Below are 24,868 nucleotides of genomic sequence, written 5' to 3'. Positions count from 1 at the left end.
TTACTATCAAGAATCAATGTACCTTAAAAGTTTTTAGTGCATTGAGAAAAATTCAAGCTGAAGAACAGATTTCTTGCAGCATTGTTGGTTGGAAAGCAATCATGACAAGTTATTTTTCTAACCAGAAATACATTAATGTTGATCATTACCGTTTGTCACTACATTTGGATTCAACAAATGTAACAATATTCACCTTGCAAACAGTAAGTGATACAAAGATGCCAAAGAGTTCTCACTACATTGGCAGCTGAAAATCCTATGAGTTATCTATATAAAGATCATCTCCAAACAAAAGACAAATTTTTAACTAAATAATGATATAAAAACCTACTTTCAAAGTTATAAAAAGTACTAATACAAGTCACAAAGATGAAAATTCTAGCAGACTTTAGATCCACTTCTGTCGGTAAATTCCTTATGTAAGGAGATGAAATTGTCCAACATATTATCTGCAAATCACTTAAAGAGCTGTTTATTACACCAAGCCAGAGAATGAGAAGCATTTTTAAAAAAAAAAAAAAAAAAAAAGAGTTGACCAGAATAGAAAGGCCTTTCTAAGCATCAATGCGGTACTGTGACAGGTTACCAATTATGTGTATACCCTACATATATGATCCTTTAGTCAATTAAGAAAGGAAGGGGGAGGATGAGAGGGAAAATAAAAGAAAAATAACTTGGAAAAATATTTATTCACATACTATTGGATAGGTACTGTGTTAATTAGACAACATGTTATTAATATTACTTCACCATCAAATCTATCCTTCCCCTGTTTTACACATGAGGAAATTGATATCTATAATAGTTAATATGCCTAACATCTTCACAAGCAATTAGGAAACAGATACTATAGCCCAGGTTTACAAATCCACAAGAAATAGTTATCAGCTTCACATATGAAAACAGAACTTAATTATTAGCATTTTGTACATGTTATTGAACATACCCAATACTTTTAAAGTCACTCTCGATTTGAAGACTGATTTGACTGCCTACATCCTATTCTGCCTTTAGATTAGGGGTGTGCACCTTTAGGTGGGAAGGACTCACATAAAGATCCCTCAGGTAAAGAAGTTATTAAGATATATGAAGCAACATTTGTGAAAATATTAAGGAAAAAGATTTCCATAAGAAACAGAAGATATGGGGCCGGGAGTCTGGCCTAGTGTTAGAGTGCTTGCCTAGCATGCATGAAGACCCGCGTTGATTCCTTGGTACCACATACATAGAAAAAAGCCGGAAGTGGTGCTGAGTCTCAAGTGGTAGAGCTCCAACGTTGAGAAAGTCCAAGGACAGTGCTCAGGCCCTGAGCTCAAGCCCAGGACTGGCAAAAAAAAAAAAGAAAAAGAAAAAAAAAGAAACAGAAGATATTACAATGGAATAGAATATATTACATATATTAATATTATTTATCACATAAACTCTCAGCTTTAGTTTCAATTATATTCTAAAATCTATGTGCCAGTGATGGAATGCAGAGATCCCCTTCTTGAATACTTGTTAAACATGACATTTGAAGTATGATGTAAAAATCAATGTTAATAAAATCTTTAAATTAAAAAAATATAATACAAACTAGGAAGCCATGGAACATTCCTCTGTATAATAAAGGCTGTGTATGACAAACCTACAGCTAGCATTATACTTAATGGGAAAAAGCTAAAACCATTTCCTTTAAAATCAGGAATGAGACAAGGATGCTTACTCTCTCCACTACTCTTTAATATAGTATTAGAATTCCTAGCCAGAGCAATAAGGCAAGAAGCAAGCATAAAGAAGATCCAAATACGGAAAGAGGAAGTGAAACCCTTCTTTGCAGATGACATGATTCTGTATTTAAAGAATCCTATAGACTCCACTCCCAAGCTGCTTGAGCTGATTCAAAACATAGGCAAGGTAGCAGGGTATAAAATTAACCCTCAAAAATCAACTGCCTTCTTCTATGCCAACAATGAGAGGAACAAGGCAACAATCAAGAAAGCATCTCCTTTTGCAACAGCCTTGAGGAAAATAAAGTACTTAGGAAGTAACATAACTAAGAATGTAAAGGATCTTTTTGATGAAAACTTTAAAACCCTGAAAAAGGAAATTAAAACAGAAATGAGGAAATGCAAAAACCTCCCATGCTCCTGGATTGGAAGAATTAACATCGTGAAAATGGCAATCCTGCCAAGGACTATCTACAAATTCAATACTCATCAATATCCCAAAGTCATTCTATAAGGAAATAGAAGAAGCAATCCAAAATTTCATATAAAATAGTAAAACACCCCACATAGCAAAAACAATCCTTAGCAGAAAGAACAGCACAGGAAGAATTTCAATACCAAACTTTAGACTCTATTACAGAGCTATAGTGACCAAAACAACTTGGTACTGGCACAAGAACAGGCCTGCAAACCAATGGAATAGAACCAAGAACCAGAAATCAAATATATTATATTAATATAATTATAGTTTATACCTAAATCTGACAATTATAGTAAATATACACTTGAAATTAACTTAAAATTGTTTGGTAATATTTCAGTTCTAAAATATTGGTTGAAATTGATGTAGACTATAACATAGATCCAAGTTAAGGCAATCTGTTGAATTAAAAAAAACAACAACAACATAGGAATCAACCCACAGACCTATGGCCACCTAATCTTTGATAAGGGAGCCAAACAAATAGGATGGAAGAAAGACAGCCTCTTCAACAAGTGGTGCTGGCAGAATTGTTGTTAAGCACCTGTAGAAAACTAAAGTTGGATCTTTCTATGTCACCCTGCACCAGGATTAATTCCAAATGGATCAAAGACCTAGAAGTAAAAGCAGTGAAAGTACAAGAAGGGATAGGAGATACACTAGGTCTCCTTGGCACAGCTTGAAGCTTTCTTAATAAGGACTCAGAAACACAACAAATTAAAGAAAGTTTGGACAAATGGGACTGCATTAAACTGCAGAGCTTCTGTATGGCAAAGGACTTAGCTAGCAAGTTAAGTAGAAAGCCCACAGAGTGGAGAAGATCTTCGCTAGCCATAAAACACACAAGGGCTTCATATCTAAAATATATCTACAGCTAAAAAATTGTTTTTCATCTCTCAAAAACAAATCTTCAAAGCAACAACTATCCCATTAAAAGGTGGGCTGAAGGGGCCGGGAGTTTGGCCTAGTGGTTAAAGTGCTTGCCTAGCATGCATGAAGACCCGGGTTCGATTCCTCAGTACCACATACGTAGAAAAAAGCCGGAAGTGGTGCTGAGTCTCAAGTGGTAGAGCTCCAACGTTGAGAAAGTCCAAGGACAGTGCTCAGGCCCTGAGCTCAAGCCCAGGACTGGCAAAAAAAAAAAAAATGCAAATCAAAACAACTTTGAGATTCCACCACACTACAGTTAGAATGGCCAGAATGGCCATGATCAAGAAATCTAATAACAGATGCTGGCAGGGATGTGGCCAGGAGGGATCACTACTACACTGTTGGTGGGAGTTTAAACTCGTTCAACCACTATGGAAAGCAGTATGGTGATTCCTCAAGAGACTGTACATAGAGCTCCCCTATGACCCAGCAATTCCACTCCTTGGCATTTACCCAAATGTCCAGAAACAAGGACTTACTAAAGCCACTAGCACAATGATGTTCATTGCAGCACTGTTTACCATAGTGAAGATATGGAACCAACCCAGATGCTCCTCAGTAGATGATTGGATCAAGAAGATGTGGTACTTATACATAATGGGATTCTAAGTTGCCACCAGAAAGAATGACATCGCCCCATTTGTAAGGAAATGGAAAGACTTGGAAAAAATCATATTAAGTGAAGTAAGCCAGACCCAAAGGAACATAAGTTCAATTGTTTCCCACATTTGTAATAATTAGTACACATCTAGGACTGTCCTAGCAGAGGATTACAATAGCTCAAAACCTAGGTACATAAGGTCATATCAGATGAGAATAAATGAAAGGATCTCTAAGATGTGGAAACAAGAGCTTTATCTTGTGTGATTGTTGTTCTTAATGTACTATGTTCTCTTCTCTTTTTTTTTGCCCTGGTTTAATCTCATATTATTACTGTATCTGACTTTGTTACCTAATATATTACATATACACTTATTTATTTAAAATAGGAATGGAGGGAAAACAAGATGATTGGAAGGGGTTGGGGAAGGGAGCTGGAGACAAAAGCATGAGAAGGAGTATCAATGTGTGAGAAGTAATGCACCTACTATCTGATGAATGTAACTACAACCCTTCTATACATTACTCTGACAAAAAAATTAAATAAAATAAAAAAGAAATAGAATACAAAGTAGCCTGCAGCCTAATAGTGGGGCCTGGGCTAGGAACAGATGTCGCCAGCTTATAATCCTAGCTGCTTAAGACACAGAGATCTGGAGAACTGCAGGATAAAGTAAGGGCATACTTTTCTTCTATTTTATATCCTCTCACCCTCGAATGTACCTCAACAGATGAATGTTTTATTGCCATAAATTTGTGGCCACTGAAAAGGTACCTTGAGATTTCAGACCACTATCATATTTTTCATTCATTATCTGTTAAAAATAGCCGTTAATATAAAGTATTCCATTAGGAAAGAAAAAGGCTGCTTTAGAATTTATGAAAACAAACTGACAATCAGTTGCATTTAAATGTACAATGCTCTCCATTTAAATAGTTTGCAAAGGATCAATCTTCTAATGTAAAATTTTTTTTAAAACTAGATTAAATAAGCAAATTTAATTTACAGATAGTGAGTGTGTGTTTTAAGGCTCATGTAACAGAGGAGCATGAATCTATTGGTAACAAAGTAGTGACTATTAGCAGAACTAAGCAATGAAAATGGAATGAATAACACCTCATGATGCTGTAGCATTCATACAGGCAGTGCTCCTTATGCAAAGGCTATTCTGAGAGAAGTGAATGAGCAAGACAAGGAACTTGGGTAAGTCCCAACATTGCAAGCACTGGACTGGATCTTCAAACCTATATAGTTTAGAAAATTCCAGGGGGGAAAAATGTACTTTTATACAGTGTTTTTACACATATTTCTAATGGTGTAAAAAAGTAGGGAAAATTCACCAAAATTCTTGCTTTCTAATAACTCCCAAAAGAAAATTAAGCTTAAGTTATTAATGACTTAAGAAGTGGTAAGTTGGGTTAAATAGCTTCAAGATCTTTGTACTAATTTTCCATTATATTGTCATTTTTAATAACTAAAACCTAATTATGACACTCAAACTGTTAAGACACTATTAAATCTAAATTCAGGGCTAAATCTCAAATAGAAAATAATTCATACTATAATTAAAATCATTATTTAAGGTACTGTTAATGTGTCTATTGCTATGTATGACTACAGTATTTAAGAGGCAGAGTGCACACCCATACTGCCTGTCACCTTGAAGAAGTTGGCAATTCTATAAGTTTCCATCTTACCAACCCTGGGAAATAGTAAAATCTACAATCTGATAATTTATCCAATCAATGTTCATTAAGTATCAACTATTTGGCAAGCATCGAGCTGGGTGCTGAGGACTTGAATTCACAAAGGACACTTGCTTGTGCCTAGAAAGCAAACATCTCATCAGAAAACAGAAGGACATAATGAACCCAAAGAGCCCCATAACTACGGAAAATAAAGACTGAAAAAACTTTTAAAAGAGATTGCTAAAAAGACAAAATAATTTTGGTAGCTAAAGCAAAAACATACGTTAGGTATATTAAAGATGAAGCCTGGGGGATGTGAAAGAAAGATATTGACATGTTCTAAACTATAATAACAATCTCAAACAAATATGTCAATTAAGTCATTCCCCCTGCATGTCATGATTTGTTGGTGTGTCTGTTTCTGAGCTAGACAGTGAGCTCAAGGCAGACGTGATAGTAAGGCAGATCAGGCAGCAGTTACCTTCTGACGTCTGCTTCTCCCATTCTTAATAAGTAGGGTGGAAATTTAAAAAAAAAAAATTAGTAACCTTCACTGACAAGTAAGAAAAAGGAATCCTGCTTTTTTTTTTTCAGCATACTTCATTTATTTATTCTACCACCTTTGCTTTTCAGAAAGGATGACTTGCTTTTTCCTTGAATCAGAAGACATACAGTATAGACCAGTGTTTCTTACTTAAGAGCAGAAATTCAATGTATAAACTGCATCTTTTTTAATCTACAAAGTGAGTCTATTACCCTCTACTGCACAGGTGTCTTAAAAAGGTTCAAATGAAGAATCGGGTCAGACATGCACGTAACTACTTAGTTTATAAATGATGAAGGACTTGGCAAACAATCTATAGCTCTCCCGAATACCACCTCAGAGGTCCATCTCTAACACACTCCACGTGAAAGAAAATACTCACTTCACTCCTCCGCCCAGTCACTCCTACTGTCCTTAGTGAAATGAATAAAGGTCCTAAGATGAGAAACATCAATGACACTTTCCTTTGTGGGGTACACACAGTATCAAAGGCTTTCTCATATTAAGGCAGTCTCTAGTTCATGTTCATTGTATGTGCACGCATGTGTGTACACACACACACAGTCCAGTACAAGGTAATTATGTAGTCTGAGGGGCAAAGGACTGGTTGTCTCTCTTCTTTTGACCCAGAAAGCATCATACTGAAAACCAAGCTAGGAATATAAAAAAAAAAAAAAAAAAAAAAAAAAAACAAAGAACTCCCTACTAGATATCCTCATGAGATATAAAACTGCCATCAATAACAAAAATTTGAACTGAAGAAAAAGGAAGAGATGAGAAATTTCAAAACAAATTGCAAAAGCTTTATAGAAGTATTCTAAACAAAAAACGTTGATCACTGAGTAAATTCTCTTACCATAAAATGCATGCTGGAGCTGCAGGTGTGACTCATGTGGCAGAGGTTTATCTGATTAAAAAGCATGAAAAAAAATCAAACAAAGAAGTATCCACTGCCAGTTATGGTGCATGCCTGTAATCCCAGGTACTTGGGAGGCAGAAATCAGGAAACCAGTCCAATGATAAGGTTAGAGAGACCTCATCTGAACACATAATATAAAAGTGATAGGGCATGCTGATGACCCTCAGCTATGAAGGATATATAGGTAGGAAGATCAAAAGGTCTATGGGTAGGCCAGGAACAAAGTAACACCCCATCTGAAAAATAAAGCAAAAATGAATCAAGTGGTAGAGAATCTGCCTAGCATGAGTCCTGGAGTTCAAACCCCAAAGGCACCACAAAAAGAAAAGTCAAGCAAATAAAAAAGCATCTGCCTATGGATTTTCTATCATACTGACACTACAGTTAATCCAATTTTCAAAAGGCTGACATTCTGAAATACTAAAGGTATGCAAGGTTGTTTCCTCTCAACAAATGGGTACTAAGCATGGTCAACAGAAAGTGTCTCATACCTGGACAGCTGTTTCACAAAAACAGATCTCTAAGCCCACAATAAAGCCACAATAAATCCTGCCATATTCTCTGCTTTCTTGGATTTTTTTTTAAGACTTGGATACTTCCAAGATTCTTTCCTGCTTCCCAGTCCACTAAGCAGATTTCTACACCTTTCTACCTAGCTCAAAGGTCTCTTTCAATAATACGTTTCCAGATTTCTACAAAAATACTACTTACTTATTTAAGTCATTGTTTGTGAGGTTTTTTATTTCAGTAAGTGTAACACTAACTTCTTATAGTACTCACTACCAAGAAAGGGATGGAGGGAGGAATAAAGGAAAGAAGAACAAGAAAAGAAGAAAAGAACAAAAGGGATGAAGAAAAAACAAAGGAAATGAACAAGTTAGTCTAGAAAGGAAGAAGGGAGAATGAGAGTATAGGAACCAATAAGAGTAACAAGTAACAAACAAAAACTTTAGAGATCACACATGCCAGACACTAAATGTAAATGGTATAAAGTTAATAATAAAAGCAAACTTCAATTAAATGAACTAGAACTGAAATTCCTGTAAATAGCTGGGTGACAAGAACAGCTAAAATTAGAGTTTTCCTTGACATATTTCAAGTACTGTGCATTTCTTCAAGAGAACTGACTCTTTTGATAAAAGCTATGTTTTTACACTGATTAAACACCTAACATTATTTTTAAATGAACCTAAATTTTGCCTGGCAAGGTGGCACATGCCTGTAATCTTGTACTTAGGAGGTTAAGATAGGAAGATCAAAAGTCTGAATTCCGAGGAGGCTATTTTTTTTTAACACAATATCACAACAACAACAACAAAACCCCAAACAGGTCAGGCACAAATATAACGGCTCCTGTAACTCCACTACTGAGTAGCTGGGTGATTAAGAGAATCATAGTTAAAAGCAACTAAGGGTAAAACATGAGCTGCATGTTATCTCAATAAGCAATCCAAACATGGTGGTACACACAACTCTAACCTCAGCTTTGCAGTTGGGTGTAAGTACAGTGATTTCAGTTTGAAGTCATTCTCACACAAAAATGCTAGACAATACCTGAAAAAGCAAAAAGGGCTGGGAGTATGGCTCAAGTTGTAAAACAACAGCCAAGGAAGTCCAAGACTGATTTCAAACCCCAGAACCATCAAAAAAATGCAAACCCCAAAATTTCCATGAAACTATAAGAAACATAATAAGATTTTAATCAAACTATAAGAAGCATGATTAAGTTAATCTATTAAAACCTTTATGTCTATTTTCTTCCATATAATCAATCTTTCAATTCTGTTTTGTTACCATACAAAAGAACCCGTGTATATACATTTCTCTATACTGTTCAAGAACAGCAATTATTTATACTGAACTTTGTCCTGTCACATGGGATCAAGCAGAAATATCCTTGCTAATTCAGCATGATTTCCATTGGACTAGGTTTCAGCACTGATACCTTCAAGGATACATTTTATCAACCATCACTTCAAGGCAAGAAGACAGTGCAGCACAAAAACCTACACTGACAACATATTTAAATACACTAAGCTTAAGCCTAGCAGTTTGGGGAAATCTGTAAATATACAAGTATGGGGAAATCCAAACTAGTTTTCCATAATTACCTTTGTAAATAAATTCTCAAAATAAATTCTCAAAGGAAGTACTAATGGTTTTCCTGGCTATGAAAGAATCACATAAAACTTGGGTGCTCACTATAAGCAATCCAACAAAAACTATCATTCCTTTGAATAAAGCTCCTAAACATACTATGCATGCAACAATACTATGTTTGATGAATTAAAGTCTTGAAAGGATATAAAAGACTTCAAGAGCTATATACTCCAAAAAATACATTAAAAATTATGTATAACATAGTAATTAAAAGTGAGTAAACCATACTTGCTGCCAAAATGTAAATCAGATATCTTCTCTATCCACATAATTATCTTTTTAAAAAAGAAACTGTTAGGTCAGGCGAGGTGGCTCATGCCTGCAATCCTAACTATTCAGGAGGCTGAGATCTGAGGATAGAGGTTCACAAAGCCAGCTTAGGCCTAAAGTCAATGAGCTCTTATCCCCAATTAAACACTAGAAAATGGGAAGTGGGGCTATAGCTCAGTGGGGTGGTAGCCTTTAGCTGAAGAGCTCAGGGGCAACACCAAGTCCAGAGTTCATGACCCATGACCCACACACCCCAAAAAACAAGCTGTTACATACTGAAATCCTAGCACAGGTCCTGTGTTATTAGAGCATACAACACGGAATGACAAAGGTGTCACACTGGAAAAGCCTAAGTTACTAGGACCTACAAATGTAGGCTGCAACCTAAACAGTGAACTTTTTTTTAATTAAAAGTCCTCTGATTCAATAAACAGGACTCTTCTCAAAATGCTCCTTCCCACTTTTCGCCACTGTACTATGGTTAGGTAAGATGATAACGTAGGGGCAGCTGAGCAGAGAATACACATAAAACTTTTTGAAAGACAAATTTACTTTGAAATTAAAGGCTGGGACATAGCTCAGTGGCAAAGTGCCTGCATGTAAGCACAACATCTCCCATAACAAAAAAGAAATGACAAAAAAATGACTTCAAGATTTAAAATATAATAATGTTAATTTGTGACTAAATATTACCTCAACTAAAAAACAAACAAACATGGGCTGATAGTATTTTGAGTCTTGTCTGCTAGCCATCCAATTCCCTGATGAGAGGACAATTAATGTTATGTTGTCTCTAGAGATATTTCATAGCATGCAAGCATGTCCATGGGAAATGTGTATTATTTATTCCCAGAAACAGATTCTAGTCATAGAGTTATGTTGAGCACATATGAAAAGTTCTGTTTCCGGCATTATTTCTGTAAAACTATTTATTATACCAAAAAATTTTAACTAAATATATATAAAGAACCAAAACCTGAATAAAAATATTTAGCTAAACATACTACACAGATATCTAAGTTATCAAGGCTACGTGGAGTGTCAGGAAGGCAAATATTCAAAAATTAATATGAAAAAATTATGTAGCCTTTATATAATAAATGTATTTCTTAATACAAAAAAAGATTCCTACTTACTGAGCCTTCAAAGAGAGAAAAAAGAAACTCAGCAGTACAGGTGTGGACAGTATACTCAAACCCTATGTAAGAAAAGCAGAACACTGACAGAGCAATGCGGCCATCTACCTGATGGAGGTAGACATGATGATGGCTTCAACTTGTCCTCTCTTCCACATCACCCTTTTTCAGTGTGACTTGACAATTCTTCTGTTTCCTTGAGCCTCTCAGACAGTCTGTGATCCACAAATGGAAGAGGGAGCTCCCAGAAACCAATATGAACTAGGCTGGAAAAGCAATAGCACTGGTCTGCCCTTTTTCACATTTGCTGTCATGACTAGAACCCATGGCTGAAGCCATCACAGGCTGGCAATGCTCAGGTGTCTACCATATGAACAGGCACTGAATATTAGTGCATGCTATAAAGATTCCAGTCCTTTGTGATATAGCATCTATATAAAAATATATAATTGACACAACACACTGAAGTGTCAACTAATGAGTAACTCTGATCTGTCATTAGACTTTTCAATTACAAAACAGAGAACAAAAATTGTTTATAATACTTACGTTATATGAAACTATCCAGTATACATTTAACTCTTTATATTGAACTCCAAAGTAACATTAAAAATCATTTCTTCTTGCTTTTTTATATTAAGTTCTTAAATATGACTGAATCAATTTTGAGTTTCCCCATTTTATCAGTCTAATTTCAAATTACTTAATTATTACTACCTTAAGGTAAATTCTAACACCTCATAAAAAACTTTACCAGAACTATCTTGCTAAATTACAATAAGAATAATTATTTTTTATTTTGGTTTGACAAGAATTTAGCCAAGGAAGTGGGGCTATGGCTCTAGGGGTAGGGCAGTAGCCTTAAGCTGAACAGCTCAGGGACAGTGCCCATGCCCAGAGTTCAAGCCCCATGGGAAAAAAAAAGAAAAGAAAAAAGAAAAGAAATATTTTGCTGAGTGTGGTGGCTCACACCTATAATCGTAGCTACTCAGGAGGCTGAATTCTGAGGATCAAGGTTCAAAGTCAGCCTGGCACAAAAGGACCTGAGACTATTATCTCTAACCTCTAGAAAATGTAAAGTGGGGCTTGGTTGAAGAGTAGGGCAGTAGCCTTGGGCTGAAGAGCTCAGGGACAGTGCCCAGGCCCAGTTCAAGCCCATGACCCACAAAAATGGGGGAGATCTAGCAATTAAATATACAGATATTCTGATATGTGAGAAGTCCTCACACTAAAGATAAATGTATGTGCAAAGATTTACCCACAGAATTCGGGGCACTATTTCACTCTCACGTAAAAAATATAATTTGATAATATTCAAATCTGTCAAGTCTTTCAACTCCCTGTGGTACAAAATGCAAAGCACATACTATACATGCTAAGTACCATGTTGCTTTGCCAAATTTCCCATTGTTGTATCGTTGCAAGAATGTATTAGCAGCTATGAAAGTGAGGATGTGTAACTGGAGAATGTTTGTGCACAGAAAAGAGCTCTCCATGACTAAAACAGGATGGGAAATGACTTCATCTTCTTTTGTAACATGACCTCTATGACAACTGGCTAACCAGCTAGATTCCAAAGCCAATAACAGTAACTTACAAAGTGATAGCTGTTACTTTTCAAACAACTAAATGTTGATTTCATTTTAAATGTCATTTTCAGAAGAACTAATGATTTAAGAATCAAAGTACTACAAATTAGGAGCAAGAATTGCTCCAAGGAGACAACGAAATGCCTATGACTTTTCAATAAAAATTATAGAGAATATTTTATTGCAAGATTCTTGGATAACAGACTTACTTAGGAGCCCATTAATGCCTGACTAAGTCATTAAGAAACAAGACAGTTAGCACAAAAACTGGTTATTCTGACTTCAAGCAACATAAAAATCATTTGAGAGATGATGATGTAGAATTTATTAACTTCTTTTATAATAAATATGAGTGATTCTGAAAAACTTAAAAACAACTCAAAAATCTCTGAAATTCCCAGATCTCAAGTAAAAAAACAAAATCACTTGATTAAAACTATGTTTAATTCTTCATTAAAACTCATTGCTTTTGCTAGCAATCATTAGCACATTATTAAGAAGTTTTAAAAATAGCATTCAATTATAAAACAAAAATAACTAATTAAAATAAATTACAGTATATCAACACATTGCAATACTGTGATCATTAACCACTACATTATAGAAACTATGCACAATGTAAAATATTCATGGCATTTAATGACAAGGCTGATAAATCATTTAAGCTGCATTCATGTGTTTATGTGTGCACATGGATAAATACACAGTACATTCCACTGTCTGGATTTGTGCTGATTGTACACCACAGTTACAACTATACTATTGGAGATCAACGAATGAAAAATCAAAACTATTAAAAGACACAGTGGTTCTGTGGCACATGGTTCTCAATACAGGAAATACATAAATAAGCAAAGCCACCAAACACAGGAACTATATGGTTCAAAAGCAGCACCTGGATGAAAGAACAAGCCAGGGCTGAGAGACTAGTTATATAGCTGTTTGGAGAGATACTACTCAGGTAGAAGAAATTGCTTTAATCTAAAGCTGTTATCTTCTCAACAATCTGTATAATCAAGAGTTTTATGCTCAGAGAAGTGTTCTAACTAATTTGCCAAGGTGTCTATTACATTAGTCTTTGCCCAGTCAATAAAAAGTACTTAGATCACAGCACGGTCGGTAAAAATACAATCATCTCATTTCTCTCAATAGAACCCAGACCAGAAGCTGTTGTAGATAATTTGAGTTACTCAAGAATAGAACTCCAAGGATACTTACCTATCTATGCAAGTAAATATTTATCAACATTTGTATTATTCAGTGATGATACCCAGTGAAGGAAGTGGAAAAATACCTGTCATCATAGCTACAGTAGGAAGTAAAAAATAGGAGGATCAAAATGTAGACCTAGGTAGGAAGCGAGACCAGATCTCAAAAATAACCAATGCATAAAAAAGGCCAAAGGTATGACTCAGCAGTAGAAAAGAAGCACCCCGGTTCTCAGACAAAATCTAGAGATTAATCAGATATAACAATAGGATATCTCAATATCCAACTATTAAAAATGGACAGATTATCTTAAATGTAAAGGGCGCTTCAACTGCCCCTTATTCTAAGGATATAAATTCAGGGTACATACGTCCAAAATTTACAGATTATTACAACCAAAGGGAATAGTATATCCATCAGGTATACAAGAACCATACTCTAAGCAGATCATGGTAAGCTACAAAACGAATGTTAACCAATTTTTAAAAACAAATCATATCAAGCATTTTCTCTAAACATAATGGTACACAGTTAAAATCAATGATATGGTTTAGTTATGAAATTTTCATAATGGAAATGAAATATGCTCTTAATTGTCCAAAGCCTCAAAATAAACTTTAAAAAAATTAAAAAATACCATATACCTGGGTGAGATGGTACATTTCTATAATCCCAGCGCTCAGGATAAGGCCTGAAGATAACACCTTGGCTCAAGAGATAAAAAACAAACAACTGGGCTGGGTGTGTGGCCTAGTGGTAGAGTGCTTACCTAGCATGCACAGAGCCCTGCATTTGATCCCTTGGTACCATATATAAAGAAAAGGCCTAGTGGTTAAAGTGCTTGCCTAGCATGCATGAAGGCCCGGGTTCGATTCCTCGGTACCACATACATAGAAAAAAGTCGGAAGTGGTGCTGAGGCTCAAGTGGTAGAGTTCTAGCCTTGAGAAAGTCCAAGGACAGTGCTCAGGCCCTGAGCTCAAGCCCAGGACTGGCAAAAAAAAAAAAAAAAAAAAAAAAAAAGAAAAGGCTACAGGTGGCGCTGTGGCTCAAGTGGTAGAGCTCTAGCCTTGAGAAATCCCAAGGACAGTGGCCAGGCCCTGAGTTCAAGCTCCAGGACAGGCAAAAAAAAAAAAAAAAAACAAAAAAAACCCAAACCCAAACAGAACCCTGTTAGGACAAACGTAGGGAAATGATTTAGAATATACTACAAAATCAGTTATAAAAAAAACTTTTAAGGGGCCGGGAGTTTGGCCTAGTGTTAAAGTGCTTGCCTAGCATGCATGAAGACCCAGGTTCGATTCCTCGGTACCACACACATAGAAAAAAGCCGGAAGTGGTGCTGAGGCTCAAGCGGAAGAGCTCTAGCCTTGAGAAAGTCCAAGGACAGTGCTCAGGCCCTGAGCGCAAGCCCAGGACTGGCAAAAAAAAAACTTTAAAACAGTAAACAGCTACATCAAGGAATGAAGAAAAATCTCTCAGATAAATTTTATCTGAGGAATTACAAAATGATGAATAAAGCCTACAATTAACAAAAGGAAGGAAATAATAAAGATCAGAGCAGAAATAAAGAACAGCAAAAAAAGAAAAATGAGTAAAAAGGAGAGTTAGCTTTCTGAAAGGATAAGCAAACTATTAGCTAGACTAAGAGCAAAAGAGAGAAAGCTCAAAAAAAAAAGGAAAGAGGAAATATAACTGACACCACAAAACTAAGAGATTACTAGAAATATGTGCCATCAAATCAGATAACCTAGGAGAAATGGATAAACTTCTAGATATACAGACATACCAAGAACAGACCATAATAAAAAGACAGTTAAGCCAATTAACTTCAGTGAAGTTGCAACATCCAAGTCACATAAAAACCAGTAGTACTGGGGCTGGGAGTTTGGCCTAGTGGTTGAGTGCTTGCCTAGCATGCACAAAGACCCGGGTTTGATTCCTCGGTACCATATACATAGAAAAAAGCTGGAAGTGGTGCTGAGGCTCAAGTGGTAGAGCTCTAGCCTTGAGAAAGTCCAAGGACAGTGCTCAAGCCCAGGTCTGGCAAAAACAAAAAACAAAAAACAGTAGTACTGTCCAGGAGTTAGGCCTAGTGGTAGAGTGCTTGCCTAGCATGCCCAAAGACCAGAGTTGAATTCCTCAGTACCATACACATAGGAAAAGCTGGAAGTTGTGCTGTGGTTCAAGTGTTAGAGCTCTAGCCTTGGGATGTTCAAGGACTACGCGCAGGCCCTGAGTTAAAACTCTAGGACTGGCCCAAAAAAAGGCAAAAAACCCCCAAACAAACAAACAAACAAAAACCAGTAGCACTTCTACATAACAGTGAATTACCCAAAAAAGAAACCAATGAAATTTGTATAAAAAAATTATACAAGCCAAAAGTAATTTTAACTATCTGATCTTTACCTATTGTGCCTAATAAGTAGAACTGCTTAATATAATCATGGTGTGAATAAAACATACAATAAGGGGCTTGGAGTTTGGCCTAGTGGTAGAGTGCTTGCCTAGTATGCACAAAGACCTGAGTTCAACTCCTTGATACATAAAAATAGAAAAAGCCAGAAGTAGTGCTGTGGCTCAAGTGGTAGAGCTCTAGACTTGTGAAAACCCAAGGACAGTGCCGAGGTCCTGAGTTCAAGCTTCAGGACTATCAAAACAAACGAACAAACATACAATATATGTGTGTATGATAATGATATGGATATATAATAAAACATGATATATAATATATATGTATGGTGAGGTATTATACGTGCATGTGAAATATAATACACAGGCCGGGAGTTTCGCCTAGTGGTAGAGTGCTTGCCTAGCATGCACAAAGGCCCGGGTTCGATTCCTCCGTTCTACATACATAGAAAAAAGCTAGAAGTGGTGCTGAGGCTCCAAGTGGTAGAGCTCTAGCCTTGAAGAAAGTCCAAGGACAGTGCTCAGGCCCTGAGCTCAAGCCCAGGATTGGCAAAAATAGAGCTGGTAATCTTCCTGTTCAGTAGTAATCACTGTGATTAAATAAATAAAACTCAATCCGAATGAAATTCAAATATGGCCGACCACAATGGAAAAATAAAACTTGATCACAAGTACTAATAAGATTACTGTTGAATAGTTTTTATGTTTGGACATTAAAACCAATGAATTCTTAAAGAGAAAACATTGCCATGGATAAGTAACATAAATGTTAACATTTTATTAGTAATAATCAAGTAGGGGATAAAATATCAAGATTTATAATTTAAGAATAGCCTCTAACATTATTTGATTCCAGCCTTGGTTCTGAAAGGATTTTAGGGTAGTTTTTAAATACACAATACAAAAATTACATGACAAGCATATAATTGTAGTACAGTTCATTAGATGATTCAGTTCTACAAATGGTTAAGTGCCACAGGTGTGATACTTCACATGACAATAAAATATTTTAAAAGATTATTGAATATTTTAAGAATTCTCTATTAGTAGATAAGAAATAAATATCATTACAAATCATTTGTGTTTGTTCAGAGTCACTTTCTGCCCAGTGGTAGCAAGGAAGGGCAAATTGGAGCATACAAAATGCCTGTTTTTCTACATAAAGTGTTTGTGGAATACAACCACATCAATTTGTTTTTTCCAGACTGTGATGGCAGAAATGAGTAGCTAACAAAACCGTAAGGCCCACAAAACCAACATTATTTATTACCTGTCTTTTTATATAAAAAGCACCACCTGTCAACTGTTGGTAATATATCCACCAGTATAACACAAATTTTAAGTTAAGACCTTACATATAAAAATACAGTCTTTATCACTTAAAAATGTATAGTGCATTTTATTTTATCATTCTGATAATATCAGGATGTAGTAGTGTGAATAAATTGCTAGAATAATGTACCAACAGCATATGCTTGCTTTATTCTTCTAAAGTGTTTTGTCTGACATGATGGTGTATGCTGGCAATTCCAGCTACTCAGGAGGCAGAGATAGCAGCATACAAGTCCAATGATGGCCAGCTCCAAAGCTCTCAAGACTGTATCTGAAAAGCAAACTAAAAGCAAAGGAACTGGAGGTATGGTTCAAGGCATAGAGCCCCTTTCTGGCAAGAAAAGGCTCTGAGTTCATTATCAATACTGCTAAAATATAAAAAATAAAATAAAAATAAAAACATTTAGCCTTGAGTTGCTATAACACAAACCTAAAATTATTAAGGCTAGGATTTTCAAAAATGTTTTGTTATCTCCAATTTTTATTTTCCAGATATATACACATATCTATAAATAGTGACAATTATGATTTGCTGTGAGTAAACAGTAAATATACAGAATAAAACCCTAAACTAAAACCTTAGCAATTTACTAAGCAATCTAATTCCTTCATTTTCAAAAATTTACAATTTGTAAGAAATAAATTTTTCCAACTTATATTTCAATTTCAGATCAAATTCCTGTGCCAGTTAACACAAAATGCTTTAGAATTCACTAAGTTGAAGAGTAGTTAAATGAATGCCAGTATATTTATTTAAATTCACCAATTAACATATAGACACATTCAAGTGTATTTGCCTTATAATGGTCTTATAATTTATCACATGCACTTTATAGAACAAGGAGAGTTCTATAGGCATGCATTAGCACCCTCCCAACTACCTTCAACCTAGCATATACATTACAACCTGCACATACAGAATATGCTCTCTCTTCTCTCTATAAACTGTTCTCCTTTGATATATGAACATAATTTCCCAGTCCTCCTGCCTGAACTATTCAGCAATGGAGGGATATTGTAATAGCAGTGGAAAGGAGAGGCTTTCATTATCTCTCTAGATTATTTTCCTAAAAGGCCGATTAGAACAAAACTGTAATCTTACCTTAGATGGTTAAACTTATAAATGTATATCTTAAAAAATTAATCAAAAACATTATGACCAGCCAAGACTTAAGGAGCTAAACTCATCATTAATAATTACCTAAACTTAATGAGTAAACTATATGAATAATCATGAATAATTAACTAAATATACTAATTTATAAAAAGAAAAATCTGTGAAAGTCTAAGTAGTGTACACAAGGCATTGAAACATACTTTTAAAGATCCAAGGTATATGGGGGGTGTGGGGGGGGGAGGGAAACGGGTACCAAGACATGTGAAAGGGTATCAATGTATGTGAATTAATGCACCTTCTATCTGGCAAATATCATGTAACCCTTTTACTAATTACAATAAAAAAAAAGGAAAAAAAAAAAGATCCAAGGTATATTTTTAAGACCAACACTTTTAATTATCGTTTTAAACTCTACAATTTATTAAGATTAATCAAGCTTTAGTCATCATATAAAGAAATGGATAATTTGCAAACCATGCCTATATTTGAAAATCGATTTCTCCAATCCAACAAGTTTACATTTTATGTAAAATTCAAGCTTTTGCTAAAATGTGAAACATTTTAAGCAATGACCTATGAATCCATCATAAATATATTTTGACTAACAATAAACCTAATATTAATGAGAATATGAAATTTTAAATCTTCTAAATGCAGTTTTTCACTACTAAAATGTCTGAGAAATTGAGACTACCAATGGGAATACTGTCGATTTTATAAAAACAAAAAGATCAGAATTCTAGTGCTTCATTTTCAATATAAATTCTACATTGTTAATTATACCTGAACTCAGCATAAATTATATACAGGCTTAATAGAGACATAAATCTACAATTGCCTTTTCTAAAACCAATGAAAAATCTATATGCAGCAATGAAACTGGCATGCAAATAAAAGAACTGTCAAGACACGTATTCCTAAAAATAAGCCTACAATAACTATTTTAGAGGCTGTGTGTGGTCTCACCCATATATTTTGGCAAGATGCACTTTCTCCAACCACAGTCAGGATTCATCCAAAAGCAGTGGCACTGGAGAGCCTCTGTCTCACCTGTCAAAGTTGAAGAACGTTGTTCCAAAGACCACCATGAGTCCATGGAGAAAAGCCACAGCGCTACAGCTGTTACTGATAAGCAGTTGCTAAAGGAGCAAAAAAAAAACTTCAAACAATTAACCAAGACACAGACAATGATATTCACATTAAAATGATGAGATAATTGCTGTGCCAGTTTTGAAGTAAAACACTGCCAAATTGTACATTAGAATAGTGGGGGGACTCTCCTAAGTAACACTAATTTGTGGTCCTTCTGATAAAAAAAAAAATCCTATATATTACTTACCAACTCAAAACTATACTGTATCCTTATTTATGCTTTAAACAACTTTCTTCATGAAACTTCACAATTCATCTAAATTATCAAGGTGCTAATAAGTTCATCACAACTGCTTAAGTCTGAAAACTAAGAGCACATGAGATTTATAAAGGGAAGTTATATGTTAAAATCTGATTTTTTAAACACCTTAGTACCTCTTTAATTGCATAATAAAAGCAGCTCTCATTTCTGTTTTAGACTCACTCCTGAAGCATATGGTTTGGGGAATCTGCAGGTAAGTTAACACAAACAGCAAGAGAAACAATCACTTGAAAAGACACATGCCTCAGTGAACAATTCAAGCTCCACCTCCAACCCCCTCAACCTCCAATGAAGCAGTAAGAGACAACTTAAAGATTAAAGAAATATACCTGGCTACAAATAATTTAATCACAATGAGGATCTCACTTTAAATTATTTTCCTTATAAATGACAATATTCTCTAATTCCATAACACTGAAATGATTCAAATGAGAGCTGTCTTTTTATCTTTTCCAAAGATGGGGATATTCAAAAGATTCTCAATTTTTTCTACAGCCAACTCCCATAACACAAAGGCAATGTCACTTGGTTGGTTCCCCAAATGTATTAGGATGACCCACAGTTTCATTTACTTAGTTCTCTAAGTATAAGATTCTAAAAAGATTAGTTTCACTTTTCCCTAAACATCCATTGGTAAAGCTGGATTATGATTTTTCTTTGGTTTTGTCAGTAGCATGTTTGATATAAATTTTATTAAGTGGCAGTATATGTAATACTGCATTGTGGGTAGTAGTTTCCTGCTTTAGTCTAGCCACATCCTCAGCTGTCATCTGAGCATGTTTCCCATATTTTCTGCAACTTATCACCTTTTTTATTTTTAAAAGTGACAGCATCAGAAGATGAATTGTTCCAATAATCATAGGAAACAAAAAAATACTTATACAGCTTATATTATGGGTCCCTGTACTTCAAAGAACAATTAAAAATACACCAAAGTAATCCTCATAATTAAAAGTACTAATGTCATATGAAACAATGCATTAAAGTAAAATAACATAAAGGAATGATTCCAAAAAAAAAGGTCAAGTTAAAAGAAAGAAAATTTCTGCAACCAGATATCTATACTTTAGCAAATAAGGCATAACATATCAGGAAATAACAATTTCCAATAAATGTTAAGTTTCAAATCTATCTGGTAATTCATCAGTGAAGATTCATATCAAAATTTGGTACTGGAATTTTAAGAATCTACCTTAAGACTATATTTTAAAAAAATACACATCAAAACATGAAAAGAGAAACAAACACAAGAACAATTTTTAAAAAAAGAAACCTAGAGAGGGAGAGAAAAGGTAAGACAGAGGGATAAAAAGAGAGAAAAGAAAAAGAAGTTACAATGATCTAGTATTTTCTCTTTGGGTACCTGATTTCTACATATCACATGGGGAAATATAACTGCTAAAAATATCCAAATAAAATTATTGAAATAACCATGAAAATATTTGGGGTTTTAATTAAACCAAAAAATAAATATAAAAGCTCTCATTACAAAAATCTGAAAATACCCTGCATACACTCAGAATCGGACATACATGAATGCATGCACATACATATGCCCATTAAAATAAGGAAGTGTTATTGATATCTCATAATTCATATTTGAATTATATTTGAAGTACAAAACTACATATATTTTATTATTAAAGAGAAAAAATGTTGTTGTTAATATAACGCCCACCAGATTTTTAAGCTTTTATCAAATATTAAATCTATATATCAAATCTTAAAAAAAGAAAAGCTGTCAAAAAGTAAACTATAATACTAAATTAAAATAATAAATCAAAAAATTCCCTGATTAATCTTCATAATCAGAATATCTTAAGCTAAACTGGATATCTGTAGTTTAGCTTAAACTTGCTTAAACTTCCTAAAACTACTTGCTGTTTTCAATTAAAACAATGGAAGAGCATCAAATAAGTCTAAAACCGTCCCTTTGAAGAGTATAGAAATGAGTATAGTTTTTATAAAATTAGTTTTAAAATATAATCTTTAGCTGAGAAAATAAAAGACTAATTCAAAGGATAACAATAATTACAGATCCTGTATTTAAACATTACATTGGTATATTCAAAATAACTTGGTATTTTAAGTTTGACCAATTTTGACAAACTACTAAACATAAATAGGAAAGAAAAATGTTAATTCCTCAATTTTTTTCCAACTGATTTCCAATTCAAAGCTTTTATTTCTGTGGCATCAAGTTACATAAAGTACAGAATGGACCTAAATATGTTATTAACATATCCCCAAAATAATGAAGATTGAAGTCTTTTTTAAAAATGTGCATTTTCCATTTCTTGTTATAAACATGATGTAAATCTACAATCAAGACCTTTATTTGCAATGACCTTGCCCAGGAGGCTCTATCCACCACAGGTGGAAAACTACTTCTAATGAAACACAGTCAGTATCAAATGCATCACTGCTGTTTTGAAACTTCTACCTCAAAGTGCTATTTGCTCCAAAGTGCATATAGTTCCAATTTGGGGGTAGTGGGATATTATGTGGATAATGAGCACATGAGTATCAAAACACATGATTTCATCATCATTCTGCAGCAGGATTTAATGGCCCTCATACAGGATAGAAGGGGCACGCTCAGAAATAAGAGTAAGAACAGTGATTCTAACCCAGAGATTACATGACACAAAAGAAGGTTACCTGCAAAAAAAAAAAAAAAGCACAAGAACTTAAAAGACAAATTATATGTTAAAAATTATTCAAATTAATTGCAGGCCAATTTGGGGGACCAAAGTAGACATAATAAAATAAGGCTCTTTTAAAGAAGAGCAGAATATACAGCAACAAGTTGGGATCATAAACTGTGTCAGAGAATCCTGATATAGAAACTACAAGTTTTCTAAAAAAAAAATTTGCTTACCCCACTACAGAAAACTACCTAAATATCTTAAACTAGCAGAACACTATTATGTGTGCATATGAAACCATGTTTAGAAATTCCATAAATTATGTGGACAAAAATCTTCCTTTTCTTTGCATTGGACAATAAAGATCATGGTAGCTTTTCTACCCTTTGCATTGGATAAATACATGTTAAATGAACGTGTTTTTTTTTTTTTCAGTATAAAACTTGCTCATGTGCATAGTAAAGCATGATAAAACTATTTTTAAAATGAAACACCAAAATGTACCAGCTTATAATCAATAAAAATTTATTCTGAAAAAGTTCAGGACATTTGAATAATAAAGGATTTAAATCATTCCCATGTCCTCCTCCTAGTATATTTTGGGAAAATCAGTTTTTTGTAAAGAATGTTATAAACATGTTTGCACAGCTCTCTTGAGCTATTAAGAGCCCAAAACTGACAATACACTATGCTAAAAAGAATACATACAAGGATATTTTAGTTGCAACACACTGAGCACCCCTTTACTCCATTGTATACCCACATAGTCTTTTGTAATTCACTGTCTCCGCCCACCCTCTCAGACATCTATTTCATGCCACTCCTAGTTATTATCATGCTATGGAGAAGTCTAACATGCAAATTCAGTGTGGCATGGATAAATGGCAAAAAATGCCTAGAAAATTGGCCTGTTCTCCTTTATAATTTTTGTTGAAAAATACCCCCATTGCTCTCATCTGATGAAAACAGGAAGCTCTATTCATAAATACAAAATTCACCGCCTATGATATATAATCATCTTAATAAGAAAATGAGTTCTATACATACATGTCCAAGGGGGCAAAAGAAGAGATAGTTTCCCAAAGATGTTTTCAATTTTCTTTTGAATCAGAATTAGCAAATGGAGACGACTAACATACTCTGTCTGTGTGCAATATTCCTTACTACACACAGCATTTTGTAATTTATTTCAAAGCTTTCATTATAAACAACCAAAAAACTACAGCTTCTGTTAACCCACTCCATTCTGGGCTCATAAACTCTAAGGCTGAACAACCTAAGGTATGACTTAACTATTATTCTTTATATATGTATAAAATTTGGAATCAAAAGTTCTGAACAGACTACTTAAGGAATCATACAAAATAGGTATTTTCTGAAATGATACATTCATAATTATAAAGAAAACTAGGACTCTCCAAAAAATGATTTTGTAATTCTTACAATTTTGTAGTTCTTTAAACTAGTCATAAGATAAAGGAAGACATGATATAAATGACTCTAATTACATTTAATCTTTATTGTAAGAGTCACTGTCTAATACTGAAAACAAACTAGACAGACATGATTTAATATTTGTAAAGGAGTCCCCAGACTAACACTTTCATGACAGCCAGCCAATTACAGTCAAACCCAGCAAGCAGTTTGCAAGAAGACCTTTAGAAAGGTAAACTTTTTACAATGAGTTACAGATTCACAAGTTTAAGAAGACAAGAAAAAGGAAAACAGAAGGAAGCCAGCACCCTAGCAAATATGAAGCAGACCCCAGAATGTGATACAATCCAAAGATGTAAATTATTGTAAATCATCACTGTTGTTCAGAATTTCACACAGTCTCTTGAGCCAATTTTGCTCACTCTTCCACAGACATAATAAAGAACTAAAAAGAGGAGGGAGAGGGAATAAGAAAAGAAAAAGGAAAGGGCAAAAAAGGAGGAGGGGAAGTTGTAGGAAGAAAAGTCCTTAGCTACAGAGGTCTGCTTTAAAAATGTTCAACCTTACAGGAGTTTGGGCTCCTTCAGCATTTTGTATTCTATCCAAATCCTCATGAGTCACAAAAATTAAAAAGCTATATCCTTCTGCATGCCAGGAAAGGCCTTACCACAAGTCTTTTGTGAAAGAAAGAGAGAAAGAGGCAGGGAGGGAAGGGAGGAAAGGAAGGAGAAAACGGGAGAACAGAACAGAAAAGAGGAGGGGAAAGAGGAGAGAGGAGATAGAAGAAAGAAGAGAGAGGAAGGAGAGAGAAAAGAACAGGGGAGAAAGAAGGAGTGGGTGAGAGAGTAGAAAGAGGAGAGAGAAGACAGAAGCCAGGAGAGGAGGGGAGGGAAGAGTAAAAAGAAAGAGGAGTGGGGGGAAAGGGCACAGAGAGGAGGAGAGAAAGGAGAGGGAGAAGGAGGAGAGAAAAGAGAGGGAGGGAGGAGAGGGAGGAGGGGGAGGAAAGAAGAAAGAGGGGGGGGAGGAAACAGAGAGGGGGGGGAGAGAGAGAGGGGAGAGAGAGAGGGGAGAGAGAGAGGGGAGAGAGAAAGAGAAGAGAGAGAGAAGAGAGAGAGAGGGAGGGAGGGAGGGAAAGAAGGAGAGGGAGAGGAAGGGAGGGAGGGAGGGAGGGAGGGGGGGAGAGAGAGAGAGAGAGAGAGAGAGAGAGAGAGAGAGAGAGAGAGAGAGAGAGAGAGACTGAGAGAGACTGAGAGAGAGAGAGAGAGAGCAAGGGAAAG

The 24,868-nt window shown here is 35.0% G+C and overlaps 1 protein-coding gene and 1 long non-coding RNA gene across 3 annotated transcripts in view; both read right to left on the bottom strand.

Moving 5' to 3' along the window:
• Supt3h (SPT3 homolog, SAGA and STAGA complex component) overlaps positions 1-24,868 on the bottom strand; it is a 251,889-nt gene that overhangs the window by 193,623 nt on the left and 33,398 nt on the right. The window lies entirely within an intron of this gene.
• LOC150047622 (uncharacterized) lies at positions 17,106-24,569 on the bottom strand. The gene is made up of 3 exons (XR_016539222.1): positions 24,159-24,569; positions 19,146-19,234; positions 17,106-17,261 (listed from the first exon to the last, which is right to left on the bottom strand). It is a non-coding gene; the product is annotated as an uncharacterized LOC150047622 (long non-coding RNA).

Source organism: Megascapheus bottae, chromosome 22 (assembly GCF_031878675.1).
Source record: "Megascapheus bottae isolate mThoBot1 chromosome 22, mThoBot2.hap1, whole genome shotgun sequence".
NCBI classification, from domain to species: domain Eukaryota; kingdom Metazoa; phylum Chordata; class Mammalia; order Rodentia; family Geomyidae; genus Megascapheus; species Megascapheus bottae.
This window is presented reverse-complemented; position numbering and strand designations above follow the sequence as displayed.